Raw genomic sequence first — 19,193 nt, forward strand, 5'->3', positions numbered from 1 at the left:
TATGCATAAATATAGATATTAATGAGGTTAATTAATGAGTATTTGATAATATTTTTCTCAAATGTTTGTTTTTAAAAATACTTTAAAAAATTGTCAATAACTCTATTACATAAAAAATTTCCTTATGTAACAGTTGGTAGAATTATAAAAGGAAATTAACAATGCTACGAAGACAACTAAATTTAGTTCCATTTGTAACTCAAAGGAATGTTATTAAATGTGACATATTTAGGTGCCAAAAAAGCTTAATTTTTTCTGTTTTTTTTTTAAAATCATGGATTAAAGATTAATAAATTAATGATTAAACATTTACATTTCAAAACTTGTGAATATTCTTTTTTTAGTTCATACTTTTGATGTATAATACATCCTGTAACTACAAAACATTTTTTGCATTTAAATCGATTATTGCACTAATATTTTGAACATTTTCTTTTGTACACATGCATAAATGTCAAAAAATTTGGTTTATGGCTCGGAAAAAATCATGCATACAAATTGAAATTTTTAATGAAGAATTGAATTTCTACGTATTAGATTAAAATCAGCTGTATAAATACACATATATTTATACTTAAATGTTCACGTTGAATAAATATATTAAATAGTCGAAAAAAAAACAATTTTGACACATTTTTTTCTGTCATATTTTCTCACAAAATATAGTTTCTCAGAAAATAATTTTGGACACTAGGGTTTTTAACAGGGCATTATAAACCTTGCCAACCCCACTTTCTTTTGCACATGTATCAACTAGGGAAATTTGATTACTTTATCAAAAAAAAATAAACGAATGCATACAAATTAAAATTTTGATCAAGAATTCAATTTCTATGTAACTAGATTAAAATCAGCTGCATAAATAAGTTGAATGTTCACATTGAATTAATGTTCAATATATAACATTACTTTGATACATTTTATTTTGTTTTTGATGTTTTGTCACAAACTACAATTTTTCTATAAATATAGTTTTGGACAGGATGGTAAAAACCAGGGTTTTTACTGTTGTCCAAAACCTTGCCAAGCCTGCTGAGAAGCCTAAAAAACGTACTTAAAACTTTTCACACACCATTCGGTTGAACCTTTTGACTCGATTTTCACCTCCATAAAAAGGGAGAGATGAACGGGAACCCCCTTTAGAGACACAAGGAATGGTGCAATCTTTTGTGCAACTTCTTTTGTATTGGGGCGTTCGAATCTCATTTGAAACCATTCTGCAATTTGGTAATCGAAATCTTTGCCAAGTTTAGTCGTGATAATTATTACGTTTTGCTACTTCACTAGAGCATTCTTTTTTTCTCTAATTTTGACTCATTTAAAAAATTTCAATTGTTATTCTTTTAAGACTTTTTTTTCAATACATATTTCTACTTATTTTTAGTGATCGTGACTGATTTTTAGAATAATATTATTTTATTATGGTTATGACCTTGTTATGTCGAAAACTACCTATATATATTTACTGTTCCTTCGATTTCGTGACATTAAGAGCGTACTGTATTTATCAATTTATTACTGTCTGAAATGTGTATATTTCTTTTTGTTATTAAATTTTTCAGCTGCGCTTTTTTTTTTTTTTTTTTTTTGTAATAGCAACGACAAAAGAAATTAGATGGATCAGAAGAGTTGTTTTGATGGAAAATGAATGCTTCCTCTCCTGTTGATAGCAAAAAATATTATTTTACATTTTTACATCAATAGCTGTTCTTAGCTTATACCTAGTCGATTCAAAATTTTTCTCAACAAAAATATTAACAAAAGCTGATCAATATTATTTGATTATTGGGGGAAATTATTCGATTTAGTGGGGATCTTTAACATTGCTTCTGTGGAGAAATATTCGGTACCAAGAGGTTTAGAGGTTTTATTCATATAAACAGGGTATTCATTCAACCGTTGCCTGATTAAGCAGGCTGACAATATTTTCTAGGTTTTTCACCACAGTTTCTACCTGCAAAAAACCTAGTTTTCCCCATGTCGTGGTAAAAAACTAAACCCTGCAATATGTGTTGAAATTGCGAGTTCTATTCGGGAGGTTTGACTCCAAAACCCCTTGGCTGAGCCATTCATACTATTTCAAAGTAAAGTGCATTTTTTTGCAATTTTAACATTACATTACTGATACAGTCAACATGACTAATTCAATTCTCCCCTGTGACTATCTAAAAACAGATTGTTCTTACTCGGTATACAGTCAAAAATTGATGGTTTATTATTTTGTACAGTAAAAAAAATGTTAATGTTTTTAATTCTTATATGTTTTTCAGCTTGTGCTCCCTATGCTATTTCAATACGTGAAAACAAGATTTGGTTAAGTATTCTGAAGTGTTCATGTGTGGAAAGGATTGAGTGCTGCGAACAATCCCAATGCTCTATGGTGAATGGATGATTAGACTTTGTTGCTCTGGTCTTTACCTGAGTGTGTTTAATTGACTTCATATATTTACAGCTGATGCAGTGTTTCCTGTATATACTATGTAAACCAGTTCTGTTTAATTTGTTTTTAATAAATATTTTAAGAAATAGTTTTGCTTCTACTCTTTATTTAGGCAAGATATTGTATTTTGCTACGAGTAGTCTGACTCTTGAATAACAACTTGATCCCCAAAAGCTGAGAAACTACTAAGTAATTTCATGCCTTGCATGAAAGTAAAATCTAAGAGCCTTAACCTGCATTCCTTTGTTAATGCTTTTAAAAATTGCTACTAAAAGGCATTGCTGAAAAAGTACAATTTCAGTTTTAAGGTTGTAGGCTCATGCTTAGAAAAACTTAAGTATACTCTTATTTTTCTGTTATTTCTACTGTTTTTACTGATGTGGTTATTGTTTTATTGAAGAGGTCATTTATAGGTATATTATGGTGATTTATGTATAATTAGTAAAATATATTTAATGATTATTTTGTATTTATTGGAATTTGAGGTTGACTTTTTTTACTGTAAGAAAGCTTTATTTTTACTATTTTTTTATTTTCTGACAAAAAAATATGTTGGGCAGAAATTATTTCTGAAATTTGTGCTGCAAAAGCCATCATATTTACAAAACGTGAAAGATTTTAACCGTCTTATTTAATCCTATTTTATTTATTATTATTTATTAAATTTTAATTATTTACTTAATTTTTTTTTCATTTAAGAATTTTAGAAAAAGGCCAATTTTCTTTCAATATTGGGTTAAAAAGTTTATTTTCTCCTTTTTTTAAAGGGCTTTTTCTTAATATTTCATTGTACTTTAAGTACGTAAATAGAAAGCACTGTTTCACATGAATGAAATCGGGAATATGCTTGAGCTTCATGTATCTTGAACACAAATGCATCTGATGTATGAAATTGCATGCTTGTGCCGAGCAATAGTACAAAACCTTCTTACTTAATAACATCAACCGCAATTATGATGAATATGTTTTGAAAGAAGTGTTAAAACTCTCTTATTTATAAATTATTGTATCTAAAAAAAAGGAAAAAATGACACATTGTCGCCTCATAGCAATCCTCATATCGTCATCAATTAGGGCGACGATATAGAAACCGTTACTACTGAATGTTCAGGGTCGATATTCGTGAACGTAACGGAAGTGGCAAGTTTTTACGTAGTTCGACGTCGGTGAAAATATAGTTCTATGTAGTTTTTGAAACTTTTTCTACGTCGATCGGTTTTTAGAACTGTTATTTCTGAATATTCAGGACCGTTATTCCTGTATGTTCAGGGCCGATATTCGTGAACGTAACGGAAGTGGCAAGTTTTTACGTAGTTCGACGTCGGTTAAAATATAGTTCTATGTAGTTTTTGAAAATTTTTTCTACGTCGATCGGTTTTAGAACCGTTATTTCTGAATATTCAGGACCGTTATTCCTGAATGTTCATGGCCGATATTCGTGAACGTAACGGAAGTGGCAAGTTTTTAAGTAGTTCGACGTCGGGGAAAATATAGTTCTATATTGTTTTTGAAAGTTTTTCTACGTCGTTCGGTTTTTTGTGCTACTAGGGAACGAGATAATATCTATCCCCCCCCCCCCCCATTAGTTTCCTATTCCACTGATCGGAAAAAATATGAGAACGCTCAAAACTACTCTCGGGAGAAATTCCTTCAATATGGAATGCGGTCATCGGTAATCGATCTCCTAATTTGTCGTGTGCAAAAGCAAAAGCAGAGAATATTCTTTTGACCTTTGAGAATGTGAGACACTGAGGTAAAAGAAGACTGGATAATGAAAAAGAAATCTATCTGTCTCGAGACAAAATACATTTTGCTGAGGAATATTAAAATTTATGAATTAATTTCGTTGAAAAACTCAAAATCATTATCAACCCCTGGCTGTTTTCGTCAATGTTTATCTTCCCAATATTCTTTAGTGGAAAAATTGAATTTTTGAGTAGTTCAATTTGAAATGCTCAAACATGATAGCAATGATTGCAGAAAAATGGTTACAGAGTTAAATATGTCTCTTGATTTCCATTTCAGAAAACATTTTGAAACAGCCTGCTTCGGAAGTACTTCTCGAAAACGGTGAAATACCGATCGGAGGAGAGACGGACTCCGTAAGTTTGATTGATTTTCGAGCGATTCTGTTTCACTTCTCTCAAGAAATCCAAATTTAAAGATCTGAGACTGCCGTAAAATGCAAGATAAAAAATATTTGAAATGAAAGATCCCTCGCGATCTCTAAATTTCGAAAGGTTGTAGGACTCTTGCACTGTTGCTAAGAGGTTTGACCTCGGAATGGCAGAGTGACGTGGGCCGTAAAGTGCAGTTTTTGAAACCAACCATAAACATTTCGTTAAATGACTAGAAAAAACAACTACAGGGTCGCCACTATAATTAGTTCATAAAAATAAAGATAAACTGTCCGAGTTTACTTTTCACTCACAAATATTCGATGTGTACGCCGTTTGTGATGTGGCACACTCAACATGCATTTTGTTTTTTTCCTTTGCAAAAAATGTAAAAACAATTCTTTTGCCGCCAATGATTAACTTATTAAAAACGTCAAACTTTATAACTCTTATCTGCACTGAAGTCAGTTTCTACGGGGAAAATATCTGAGACCCCCCTCCCTCCCCCAGTTAAAATTTTGCGTAAGGGCGCCAAGGCACACATGGAGCAATTGTGAGTGAAAAAAAACCTTTCACAGTTAATCTTTATTTTCATCTATCATGCATCTAGTGCTAACTGTAATAGTTTATGAAACATAAATTTTTAAAACGGGGATATTCTTGTATAGGCCAGTGGTTGGGGAGTGAAAAAGGTCGAATACGGAAGTCATTGACGGAAAGCTGGAAATTGCTTTAATCTGTGCCGTATGGGTCTGGGATGACCAAACTAAGTTTTCGCTCATTCACTAATACCCCGTTTACACTGGCCGAGTTATACTAGTTTAACTGCGAAGTTGGTTTAAAATATGACGTCGTTCGGTCATGTGATAGTTTTAACTTTGCTCGGAAGCGTGTTAAGGGGATCACTGGACCTTGAAAGCAAACTTTTTTAATTATTGATGGATTTGCATGAAATTATACCATATACTTTAAACACTGGTGCAAGCTTAATTATAAAATTTCATTAAAAAATTTTAATTAGAAGACCAATATTTAAAAAAAATGTAAATAACCTTAACGATAATTAACAAAATTTTGAAAAGTCCCTTGCGTAATTAATTTGATATCACAACACTGAAACTTATTTTAAGTCATTCTCTATACTATAATAAATAAAACAAAACTCACAAAATTCTCCTCATATTCAAATTAATTCAAAAATACAAATTTCAAAAATTTGACAAAGATTTCTTCTTTTTGAACGTCCAGTGTCCCCATAATATTAAGAGACTTCCGGAAACTCTCTTAACTGCTTTAAAACACGTTATTTACAACAATATGGCTAAATATGAAAAGGAAATTCGCCGGAAAAGGACATTAAGTTGCTGAAAAATTTATGAAAATCTGTCAGATGTGTTTTTAATGCTTTCATAACTATTATTTATGTTTTTATGATTATGTATGCATGATGCATCACATTTCAAAGAGCTTGAGACCAAATTTAATTGCATAAATCTGCTCATGTTTACAACTATTTTTACATTGAATTAATCGGGGAAGAAAAATAAAAATCGCCGAAGTGATCGGAAAATGAAAGCCTATAGATTAGCGTTGGAAGTGTTTAATGGTACATACAAAAAATTAAAGGAAATCTATAACGTAAGTAAATTGTAAGTTTTATGTAATTCAACACAAAATCAGAAAATCTGACATCTCTAATCTGGTAAGTTTGAATGCTTTTATTTCATTTATATTTTACCTTTCAAAATGCTTAACTAAAAAAAAAAAGTACATAGTTCTAATATTTTTAGTAAATATATAATATATTTGTAAAGCATTCATAAAATAGGTCATTGAATGTTTCAAAGCATTTTTCATAGTTTCTTTTGGTTAAAGATCAATTCGTTGAGAATGAATTGAAATTAAGTACAAAATATTTAGTGGTAGATGTTTCTTGTTGAAATTTTTGTTGTTTACTTTTCAAGAATACTTAATATTAATATCTTCATTACTGTTCTGTACTAAAAGGGTTAAAAAGGAAAATTAAACTACTGTGATTTATTAAAAGCAAAACTATACTGGCCATATTTAAACACTTTGTTAAAGGTGTTGCTTCCACATTAATTTTGCCCAGAAGTAAGATACCGCCTTAAAGTAGAACTGTTTTTTGGAAAGATTTTAATTCACCTTGAAATTTGTTCCAATAAGTCATGATTATTTAACAGATAAAAGTCTCATATGATATAGAAATTTGAAACAAATCAGCTTCGGAATCATTCTTTGTAAAACCTTTCAATCCAGTTTTCTGTAAAAAGTAACAAAAAAGAAATTGATATTCTGTGTGTTGCGGACCGGCATCCAGGATAATACCTAACGCCTTGAAAATTTTAATTCTTACAGATAATGGAAATTGGAAAAATGCACAAAGCTTTGCCAAAATTTACTCTTTGCCATTCCTTATGTTTACATATGGAAAAACTTATTTGCAGCGCCGAGAAGGGTTATGTCACAAACTAGAGATCTGGCTCGGAATCAAAGCATTATACATTTTATGAGTTTATTTGAGAGAGGGACCCCTGTGAACCAAATTGATGAAGGGCCAGCCTTGGCCCCAGACGGCCTGGCGTATTTGAAGTAGTGACCCTGGAAACAGTTCTATGATGAGACGTTATGTACTACTTTGTGATAGTGAGTACAGTCAAACCCCGTTAACAAACTTGCTTATCGCAAAATTTCGCTTCGCATGAAGTAAATGCGACTCCCCATCAGATAAAGCTACAAATTAGTGTTAAATCTATCACTTAACACGAAAAGATTTTAGACGAATTCTCGCATAAGACAAAGAATATTTTAAGGTCTTGGAAAAAAAAGGAAGAAGAAAAAATTAAATTCTCATCATTTTATTTGAAATTACTTTCGAAAGTTAAAAGATCTGCACTTGGACACAAGCGACATGAATGCCAGCGAAAAAATTTCTCTCCTTGTTGTAGGGAAATTGTGAAAATCTCGCTGCTTCAAGTAAAAACAAACTTTAGCTGCAGACTATGCTTACAGTAAAAAAAACTTGGATGAACAGTGAAATCTTTACCAAGTGGCTGATAAACGTAGATTTAAAATTTCATTGTGAAAAAAGAAGTTTGATTCAAGACAACTGTTCTGCCGATATAGAGGTTTATGGTCTAAAAGCAATAAATTGTGTTTATTTACCCGCCAATACTGCAGCAAAAATCCAGTCTTTCGATCAGATGTTTGAAAATGCACTGTCGTAAAGAAATGCCCCAAATAGCCAATGCCTGGTTCGAATTACTTGTGTTTCTTACTTGAACTATTAATACAAATGCTTGGGCGAACATTTTAGTACAAATGTACTTTGGTTACTATATTTTCTGAGTCACAAAAACAAAAACAAAAAAAAAAAAACTTGTCAGCTTCGACAAAATCTGGTAAATGTGGAAATCGGTTAACACGAAATATTTTGGGCTTCTTTGTCGAGTTCCTATTAACGAGGTTTGACTGTAGTACTAAATTGTTCCTATGAATGGAAATTTTTGTTTGCTATTCCTTACTCATTTTAATACTGTTTTAATACCTTGAATATTGGTTAAAATAATTCTGCTCACATACTTCTCAGAGTTACAACATGAATTGCGGAGTAATTTATTATTTTCCTGTATAACCTTTCAGTAATCGAAGTTTTTAGAGTCTTTCGATTTCATTACACCATTAGCTATTCATTGTAGTGAAACTTTGTACCTCTAATAATCCGCAACGTTATTCCGAATTTTATTCTCAGGAAAACAGACATGAAAGTTTTACAATACATGAGAATGAATGAACACCCAAGGCAAGGTGGGAATCGTACCCATAGCCTCCGGCTTAGAAGACTCAGCTTCTGCCAAGGAAGCCCTTAGAGTTATTTGAATTCAAGTTGATTTTGTTTATTGTGGTTTATCTAGTTCCAATCGCCACTACAATATGTGAATTTTATTCCTAACCAGATTTTTTTTTTTTTTTTTGTATTTAGTGTAGAAAACTTGTTTTTGATCCCTTAAATACCTTGTTTCAACTTTATTATAGTTCTTTGCACATGAAATAGCACCCTTTAGTGATCATTCCATTCATATTACCCAGTGCAATGATGCCCAACCTACATCCCGCAGGCCACATCCGACCTGCAAATCTGATCCGTGTGGCATTATGTTTTGCATTGAGTTACAGATCCAAAAGAACGATTTATGGCAATGTTACAAACTTAGAGCCAAGTACCGTGAAACTTACCTAAGTCAACCTTAGATAAGACAAAAACTGTGGTTAGTCGAAGTGAATATTTATTCCTGTTTAACTGAATATCTAACGTATGTTACTTATTTTTGCTAAGCTGAATTTCGTCGAGTCGAAATATTCAATAAGCTGAATTTAATTTCACGATTGTTGTCAAATTTCCTTCAGTAACAACGTAACTGTAGAAGTTCTAGCCATTGCAGTCCATCTCTACATGTTTGTTTCCCAAAATGCTCTGTTTAACTTTATTTTACAGTTATTTTAAGTCATATGTTATTTTCACTGTAATGGAAAATTAATCAAGTTTTTTTATTACAGAGAGGAGACTCCTAAAACTGAGGCACATCCATTCTACTCTGAAGAAGAGTGTTGACTGTAGCACATGTCTACGCATTAGTTTATTTCATGCAACAGTTTAAAAATTAAAATTTAGTTTTTGTAAAAACAATTTTTAAACACGCCAGCATTGACAGCTGCCAGTCCTAAGCCTGGATAAAGTGTGAATGAAAATTGTAGCATTTTTATCACATTTGTTTGCAGTTCCTTTCATTACCGAATGGCATATAACAGGGAGATTTGGTTTTAATTAATACCAACCTTTCTGTTTATGCTTTTCAGTTTGCATATACCTTAAAGAATTTTACAGAAAGAAGCGGATGGATTTCAAGAAAGAAGCTTTGTATTGCAGCATCTGAAGAAATTGATGTCACTGAAGATTTAAAATAATAAAACAAAGTTGTGTTACTCTCCTTTATATCAAACAATCAGATCTTTCACCATATAATTTTATTTTTAAAAAGGTTATTCAAAAACCTAGTACCTAGCAAAAAAGAATCCCAGATCAAAAGTTAAACTTGACCCATTAAACTTTTTAAGATCTATTTTTTAAGTATGTGTGTGATGCTAATAAAATATATTTTTTTAAATTGAAAACGTGTGTGTTTATTATTATTTCACAACAATCTCCCTCGGGATATTTTCCCCTTTTCGTTTGATACAAAACTGAATATTTCTCTACTTTTTATGTCATCCGTATACTTTGGGCGTTCAGTTTTCTGAACTGGTGTTGATTTTGATCAACTCAGGAAATGAGGATTTAACTGTTTTCAGAAGATGACAAAAAAACAATGCATGGTGCAAATTCGAATTCATTGCAAATAGACTTTTTACTGGTACTGTCAAAGCACACTTTTACTCAAATGACTTATGTACGAATGTTCTCTAATAATGAAATGTGAAAATGTTTTGATATTTCAATTCATTTTTGATTATTTATTTGATAATCAATTACATCTCCTAAAATGTATTGTTTAACATTCTGGGTTCCTTTCTGTCAGCGAGAACCTGGAATCATCAGGAAAAGTTATTTGTTTTATTAAAAACTCATAAAATTGAAAACACCTAGAAGAACATCTTTTGCATCATAAACTGCAGCAGTAAGTAGGTTATTTTTTTTACCACTGCTTTGAAACCAGAATGAATAAATAGTCCCTTGTGAAACGAGTACGTTCCCCAAGAGTTGCAATATCAGTGGAAATAAGCATTAAATTAAAGAATGAGTATCAATTTTTGTTGAAATGCTGTACTTTGTTTTTGCCTGTTTTAAAAGAAATCATAATTTACACTTCAAGTTAAACATATTACAGCTTTTATTTAATTCCTTTTTCTAAAACCAAGTTGTTAAGAAGTTGATATTACATTCTTTAAGAAAAAAGTACAGTATAATCCGACTTAACAATTGCCAAGGGAATCGTTGAATCCAGGAGCAGGAACATTCAATGCAAGTGAAATCCGGAAAAGTGTATCATTAAATTGAGGAAATCGGGTGTTGTTAAACCAAAGTTGTACTGTATATTCATTACCCTTTTTTCTTCTCAAGTTATGAAAATACAGCTAACTTCCGGTTATTCTTAGAACTGGGCAGCAAGAAAAACATCGGATAAGCTAATTTGCCGGATAATCCGAAAAGCTAATATATAAAAGAGAAGCTAATATATACAATAGCTTAGATTACCAGTAACATTAACACATGCATTGAAACTAAAAACAAAACATGTGAAAAACAAGAAAGATAGGCTCATCATTACAAAAGGATCATACGCATATGCAGAGGCAGACTGGGTACCCTAAGAGGCCGCAAATTAAAAACAAAAAATGCACAGTTGCATAAAATCTGAAGTTGCACAGGTTTGTTCAAGGGCAAAGAAAAAAAAAGGCGCTCGGGTTCGAAGGTGGGAAAAAAATATACCGAAGAAGCACAGGTTTAAAGGTGCAGTTCTTATGCAAAAATGTCTTAATTTTTGTCTTAGGAAAACTACACTGAAAAAAAAAAGACTTTTTCTTGGGAAATCAATTTAGTAGGTACTTCTACGTGTAACAATTAAGAAACCATTCATACAGTTGGTTCTCCTTTCAGAGACATCCTTGCTAAATATATAAAAAATGCAATTTTTTCGCAATAAAAAAACTGTTTTTGCAGAAAAATGAGCATGAAAGTGAGAGGTTGCAATATAAATGGGTGTGGTCTGACAATATGTCACAAAGTGAATTCTATTGTGTACTTGAAACAAATGATTTGTATAGCATTTCATTATCGAAAGACTCTTTAAAAATGTTTTTCTGTGGGGAATTCGTGAGCACTCAGGGAAGAAATATGATCTTCATTTAAATTGCTTATTAAACAATATTTGAGAGGTACGAAGTTGGAGAACAAGAATCCCTAAAAGGCAGAATTAGGCTATATTTGGCTAATTAAGGGGGAAGGGGGTCTTATAATAACTTGAAATAATTATAAGTACTTACATTGAAAAGCAACCGTTTCAAATCGAAATAATTGTGCTGAGGAAAAGACAAGGGTTTATATCCTTCTCGAAAGCAGTGATTGACGACTACGAAAGCTTTTTGAACAGAAATATAAATAAAAACAGGTTCTAAGGTAAATACACCCATAGTGGCCAGTGCTTCAGTCGTGGCTATTTCAAGGTTTATATTTCAAAAATTAGGATTCCAGGTATCCCAATGGAATCACAATTTCATCAAATGTGCACTTACGATATTACCTCCTGCATGTTTGAATCCATTGGAAAACCTGGAACCCTATTTTTTTCAAATATAAACGTTGAAGTGGGCACTGTTGAAGCAGTGGCCACTACCGATATGTTCACCTTAATTGGATACATGTAAAATGCACTCAGCTGTGCAAAATGTAGACCAATGCACTGTAGATAAATTAAAAAGATTAGTGTATGATCTGTAGAACTGAAAAAGTTCTAATTCATAAATACATATTCTCCATTCGGAAAAAAAGAACAAAGTGAAAATTTTTATTATTATTTTTATGTATTCATGAGAGTGACTGATCAAAATATTAGCTTTACTTTCAAGATTAAAAAAAAATTAAAAAGTCAATTTTTGCTCGTTTGTAATTACAAATTCCTAAATTTTTCCAGGTAACTAAGAACACTTTTATTCTGGTCTAAAAATTTTGAGATATTTATCAACCGAAAAATTTTACTTGTGTCAAAACTAGACAGTGCGTTTCACCTTTGAATTGTTATTGATGTACAAAATCTACTTTCTTCTCATCTATGAAACGTAAACATGAAGGAAAATGTAAAGGAAATCATTTATTTCCCAACAATGAAGTTTCAAAACACTCTATTTATCTGATTTCAAGTTCAAAGCTTTGATTTTGAAGGGGGTTTTTTTTCGTGCACAAAATCAAAGCTTTGAACATAAATTGCTTAAAAATAAATAAGAATCGTACAAACTGCTAAATATATTTCGCAATGTGCTTAGAAAATATGATTCAGTCTTGAATATTTTTTTCTTTAATAACAAAAACAGTGTAAGCGAGCATGAAAATAAAAAAGCAACGACGTTACAGCAGAATGACAGAATGTAAACAAACAAAAAGTTACGGTTAAACGTGTTTAAACTAACGCTAGTGTAAACGCCCGTTTCGGCTCGCGGTTTAACTTTAACACCGTTTAAAAATAAACTAGTATATCTCGGCCAGTGTAAACGGGGTATAAGTGAGCTTTAGCCGTTATGGGCAAATTAGTGACAAAAAACACTTGCTTTTTCATTAATATAACAATAGCTCAAAAATTACGCTTCCAATGGCCACACATATGGACAAAGTACTTGCAGAGATTAAAATTCTGAACAAAATGAGTATCTACAATATGTATCTTTGTTAAATACTAAGCGCACAACTTAATTTCAAAGTTTGGTTAAAATCAGTAATCAAGCGCTTCAAGCCAGAAGGTACCTTTCCCGCTCCCACCCCCTGGAATAGAACGCCGTAACACTAAAACAGACGGCGGTGCTTTTCTACCTTCGAAAGCAGCTACACGGGTACGTATTCATCAGGTTGACTTAGATGTTGCTGAAAACAATTTATTTCATTAACACTGTAACAAAGAAATGAAAAAGAAGCCTACCTTCACACAGAACCCATTTCAGTTCTTGAAAGGAAGCGCAAAAATACTGATAGGTTCATTTCAAGTAGAACTATCCAGAGGAAATAACTGGTTTGAGTGACATAGTTTGAATTAGAAAATCAGTACTATGTTCAGGTTAAAGAAATTTTGCAGTTCACTTTTCCTGAAGAAAATCTTTTTTTTTTAATTTACCGCAACTTGAAGAAAATTTAATTAATAATAGCAGATGTTTTGTTGTGAGAGAAATGGCACAATATTGCTCAATCAGTGATTGCAGGAGTGAACTATATGGGGAAAACATGACTGACTTGTGTGTGTGATTTGGGATAAATTACATAAGGAAGGTGACGTGATTGAAGTCAAAGAACGTGGAGTTGAAAACTTTGCTGAAAGCAGCCACAAACAAACTCGTTCAATGAAGCGAGAAAATTTATGTTGTTATCCATCACCATCCCACGAACTGTTAAACTTTCGCATCTTTTCAAATGTTTTATCCATGCTCAGCGTATTATTTTAGGTGGATATACAATATACTGTTTGTACCTTTTCATGCCTAGTTATGCTAAACTTTACATTTATAAACATAATGGAGTTCATACAATAGATGAATCCATTCAGCTTACTTTTAAATTAAGATAAGTTCTCTATTCAGTACATTTTTAAAAATTTATAAAAGCGAGATACAGCTTAGATAAGATGTGATTTTGCTTCATGCTTTGTTTTTCATGTTTTTAGTTAAAAATAATATGATGAACAAATATTTTTCTTAACTATATTAGGCATGGTGTAAAAGAAAAACTGCAAATTTTTATTTTCTTCTGAACTGTAATTACGGATTAAAAGCAATATTGCAAGAGTGAAAATCTGTTACGCACACAGAAAGAGGGACGTATGTAGTTTTGCCTGTTGAAATTGGGATAGTATAATGCAGTGCAGTCAAATTTAGAGCAATTCGTTCAAAAACTGGAAAATTAATTTATAAAAATAAAATCAACTGATTTTATTTGATGGTTTTCTTTAAAAAAAATCGCTTAGTTAAAATCAACTGATTTTAATTGATGGTTTTCTTTTAAAATAATCGCTTAATTCAAATCAATTGATTTAAAGCAATGATTTAAAAAAAAATCACTCGATTTCAAACATGATTTAAATCCAGCTGATTCAAATCAATGAACCCTTATTAAGAGATTCCTTGGAGAAAATAACTTGACACACAAAATTGACATTGGCTCGCCAGAAAAGAACGTGTTGAAATACATCCCTTTTGGAATATCCGATTGTAATTCAAACGGGTGCGCAGTGTGCACAACTCGACGCCGCATGAGGTGCACAAACGAAATTTGAGCCTTCTACAACTAACCATTTTTGTGTTATGCAAGATACGTACATACGGAAGCTAACAAATTCGTCGAAATGGATTGGGGCGCAGTCAAAATGCACGTTTTAGTTGCGTACAAATGTACACACGTATAAAAATGCGTGGGAGCAAAGTGAAAAACTAAAATCAAAATTCGTTTAGAAGCAATTAAAATGGAAATTCATGCTGAAATTTCAGTGATAAGTTTTTTGTGAAGCCAATATTTCCTTTTCTTTGTACGAGGAAGAAAAAAGTGCTTCTGTATAGTGTAAGGTTGACTGTGGCACGTTTGCGCGAATTTTTTTCAATGAATCTTCTAATTTTTTTTTCTTTTAACTTAAGAAATTTTAGGCATTGTAGTTTTATAAAGCAGTTACTAAAGTAAAAAATTGTGTATTCAATGGGGTTGTTTCCTTCAGTCAAAAGTAATACTTTTAGTCACTGAAATTAATAGAATAAGCAAATATATATATATATATATATATATATATATATATATATATATATATATATATATATATATATATATATATATATATATACACACATATATACAATATATATATATATAAAATAAAATGACATGGAGCCAGAAAATATTTTTATTTCCCCAACAGTTAATTTTTAATTAATTTTTTTAAATGTCCGATTTTTCAAACAGGGCGTGGTCTTGATGACGTCACAAATGATGCTCTCTGGCGCATTTTTCTACCGCGTTTCCACCTTACAATGATAATCAAGAAGCGAATTAAAATTGCGCTCTACGCTTGCTATCAACCCTATCGTTGCCAATACACGTGAACAAAGATCCGATTTAAATATTGTGCTTTGTGAATGGCATTTCATCATTTGTGATGTCATCGGCAGAAGCGTAAACAATGAAAATATTTTTTTTTAAATATTAAACTTAGTCAATTTTTTAAAAAAATGGTCAAATTCTATGTTTTTAACCATGAAAAAAACATTGTTATAATTTTGGAAACGAAACCATTGTTGCCCCATGTGTGTTTTTAACCTTAAAAAAAGTGTTTCTGGATCCAAGTCCGTTGCGTATACGTGCCCCGGTAACGGGGCAAACTTACGCATGAAGTGGGGCACGCTTAACGTATATTATAAGTGATTATTTTTGGAGTAAATCCATAGTAACGGACTCTTCCGGTGTAGAAAAGTCAATTGAGTTTGATGAGATTCAGCTATTTCGTGTGAAATTATTTTAACTGGTTCAGTGTGAATTTCGTTGATGATGAAGTCAAAGAAGAGGTGAAACGTTTCCTCAAAGGTTTGGCGGCGGAGTTCTGTGATATTGGGAGACAGAAATCGGAGCACCGTCTAACAAAATGTGTAGAAAAAGATGGCGATCATGTGGAAAAATGGAGGAAAGTTTCATGCTTCCAACGATGTAAACTTCTATGGGAATAAAAAATTTTATCTCTTTGTAAAACTGATGGGAACGTTTTTCTGGCTCGACCCTCGTATTTTTCTGATTTTTGGTATTCTCATTCGAGTTTTCAGTTTTAATACGTTCAGCAATTGAGAAAATGCACAAAAGGGAGAAACGATTTCGAAAACCATCTCTAAAATTAGAAACCCAGTAAAGCGCGCTTCAAAAAAAAAAAAAAAAGAAAGAAAGAAAGTTTATTACTGTTGCAAAACCCGCTGGAGTAGCTCGAATGCAACTGTGAGCTTGAAGAATGCACTCAAAATCTTGAACTGACTAAAAGTGTTTCTCCGAAGAAGAAAGGCGTGAAAAGCTTGGCATTGCTTATGATCTCCAACCGGTAGAAAGTCAGTGCCGATATCCCTGTCACCGTGAGGCGAACACTATAAACAGAGCTGCCAACCGCTACGAAAAAATCGCGCGAATTTCAGCTTTAAACTACGACGCTACGGAAGCGGGTCCAAAAATTACGATTTTCAGGTTTTTTAATTGAAATCCCACAAAAAGCAAAGAAAAAAAAAAGCATGAAAACTAAACCGGTAAGTTCTGAAAATGAAACTTCTACACATGCGCTGACGGTCTCTGCGCAACAAGCATCGCGCTTCGAAAGTAGCATGGTGTAAAGATGGATCGGTTTCTAGATCGCAACGCTGATCCAGTCACTGAATCTTCGGCAAAAAAGCGGAAAAACTGCCGAAAATTCCGTTAAGAATATATATATATATTTTGAAATTCTGTTTTAATATTTTCCGTAACATATTTGAAATTTGTAAAGTATCTTTTTTTTCTGTTGACAATTCATCCACCCCCTCCCCCCTCCCACTGAAAAATTCTGCTACGAGTTTGGAATTCCAAAAGTTGGCAGCTCTGACTATGAATGCAGGTGGTACTTCGAAAATGATGCTGGATGAAATAGACGAGGGATCTGCAACATTCGGCACGACTCTGAAGGAGGCGACGGAAACACGTGATGACTCGTTCAGGCTGCTGAAGTTTTTGAGTCGAGAGGTACGATTACGCGAAATTATCCAGAAACGTTTACTGAGACTGCGACTTGCTGAAACCAATCGGCGTCAGCTGCTGCAATTTATCAAATTAACTGATTCAAAGGCCGACGCCAATGAAGCAACAAGAGTATTCGCGATGCGAGCTAAATTGGACACAGCAATGCAGAAATCATATACAAATCGTATTTGCAGTTCTTGAGCAAAAAAAAAAAAAGCATATGACTCCCATAAGAAAAGAAAAAGCTATGTATTACTCTTATTCTTTCCATGTAAATTGGTTCATTTTTTATAAATTGCAATTTTTAAAACATTAATATTCCCCATAAGATATTTGGACATTGGATAATTTTTAACGTTCAATATACAGTGAAACCTGTGCATAACGATACAGTCTATAACGATAACCTGTCTACAACAATATTTTTTTTTTGGCCCCAGCAAAATGTCAGCATGAATAATCAAACTGTCTATAACGATAACCTGTCTATTACGATATTTTCTTTAGGTCCCAACAGTATCGTTGTAAGCAGGTTTTACTGTATAAGGGGACATAAAATTTATCTATCATGTGTAATATTTCCAACATTTTTGTTTTCACCTATACATTATCAAATACTAGAATTAGTCGGAGACTGTTAGATATTCGAATTTAAAGTAATAAGTGAACAAATTTCATAGGTTTCCTGAAGATGGTGAACAAAAGAGAAAGTTTCTGCTCTTAAATAACTACAGAACATGTTTGACTGAACAAAACGGAGTTTTACAGTACAAAACAAATACCACTCATTGAGTTTAAACGCAAGCCACTATCACAATATGTACTTCTGATAAAGATTTTAAAGAAAGTGCATGAAAACGAAGAGAAATTAACTTGAAATAAGTAAAAATGAGCAGTGAATAATAGCGTATTGCAGTATCACTTGATTTTCAAAACATTCCGCTGTAACGAATCTCTTCTGCCAGAACATGATTGAACATGTTTAAAATAATAAAAGCACATGGTGCACAATTATCTTTTTGCAATTAAGAGATAACAAACACTCGAAAAATGCAATGCGGAGTCAATCGCTATATCGGTAACATTATGCATTCATACCGATGACGCAAACATAACAACGAAGCTATGTTAGTACTATTTGACATTAATGACAGTTGTACAGATATTATACTACAACACTGGACGCTAAACACAATACCTCTTTAATATTAAAATTTATAAAAATACTGCACAAATAAGAGATTATTAAGTAAAAAGAAATGCGAAATAGGCTACAGCTCGCAACAAATGGGAAAATCAATAAAACTTGCTATGTAAAATGTGATTATGGCCAAGGTTAGTTACAGGTTTCGGTCCGAAATTGATCATCCGGGCAACGCCCACTTTTTCTCATTAGAATCGCCAATCGTCTGCGATATGGCTTGTCTAGTACTATATTAATAAGCAAATGCAGTTATCAGTCATTCATAAGTAATTCCTAAAACAATACTATTCCACACTAATAACTAAGCAACCAGCTTAGTGAAACCTAAAGAATGCAACGCCACGTGCAGCGTGGAGCTCTATCGAAGATCGGAGGAAGATAACATGCCAGCAATGCAAGGGACGCTGGCTATAAAGAACTACGCGCATGCGCAAGTATCAACGAAGGTCCACCTGCTCTATTGTGTACTAATTACCTTGACGGCGACAGCATGAAATCAATACCATCCTTGACGGCGTCAACATGTTTGGAATATGGAATGCTGATATTGTAAGGTAATATCAATATTGGTATTTTAAGATGAATGCAATATTGCTTTTTAATCTTTATGCAACCTTTATGCAGTAAGAAACACGTCAATATTGACGCTGTCAGTATAATATAAAGATCTGTCAAGTTTGATGCAAGAAATTTTGCTAGCAGGGTTCAAACATCGTTTTAAATTTATTTTAAATGTATTTAAAAGTTTCAAACAAAAATTTATTAAAGTAAAATCCTTCCCCCTCCTCCACACCCCTTAAATCCCGAAATGGGAACCCCCGCCGGGAACATTGGGTCCCGAGCATTTCGGGCGCCGGGGACTTTGGGCGCTGACCATATTGGGTGCTCAGAACATTGAGAACAATGTTCCCGGCGCCCAATCTTCCT

The sequence above is a fragment of the Uloborus diversus genome, unplaced genomic scaffold (genome assembly GCF_026930045.1).
Source record: "Uloborus diversus isolate 005 unplaced genomic scaffold, Udiv.v.3.1 scaffold_12, whole genome shotgun sequence".
Classification (NCBI taxonomy): domain Eukaryota; kingdom Metazoa; phylum Arthropoda; class Arachnida; order Araneae; family Uloboridae; genus Uloborus; species Uloborus diversus.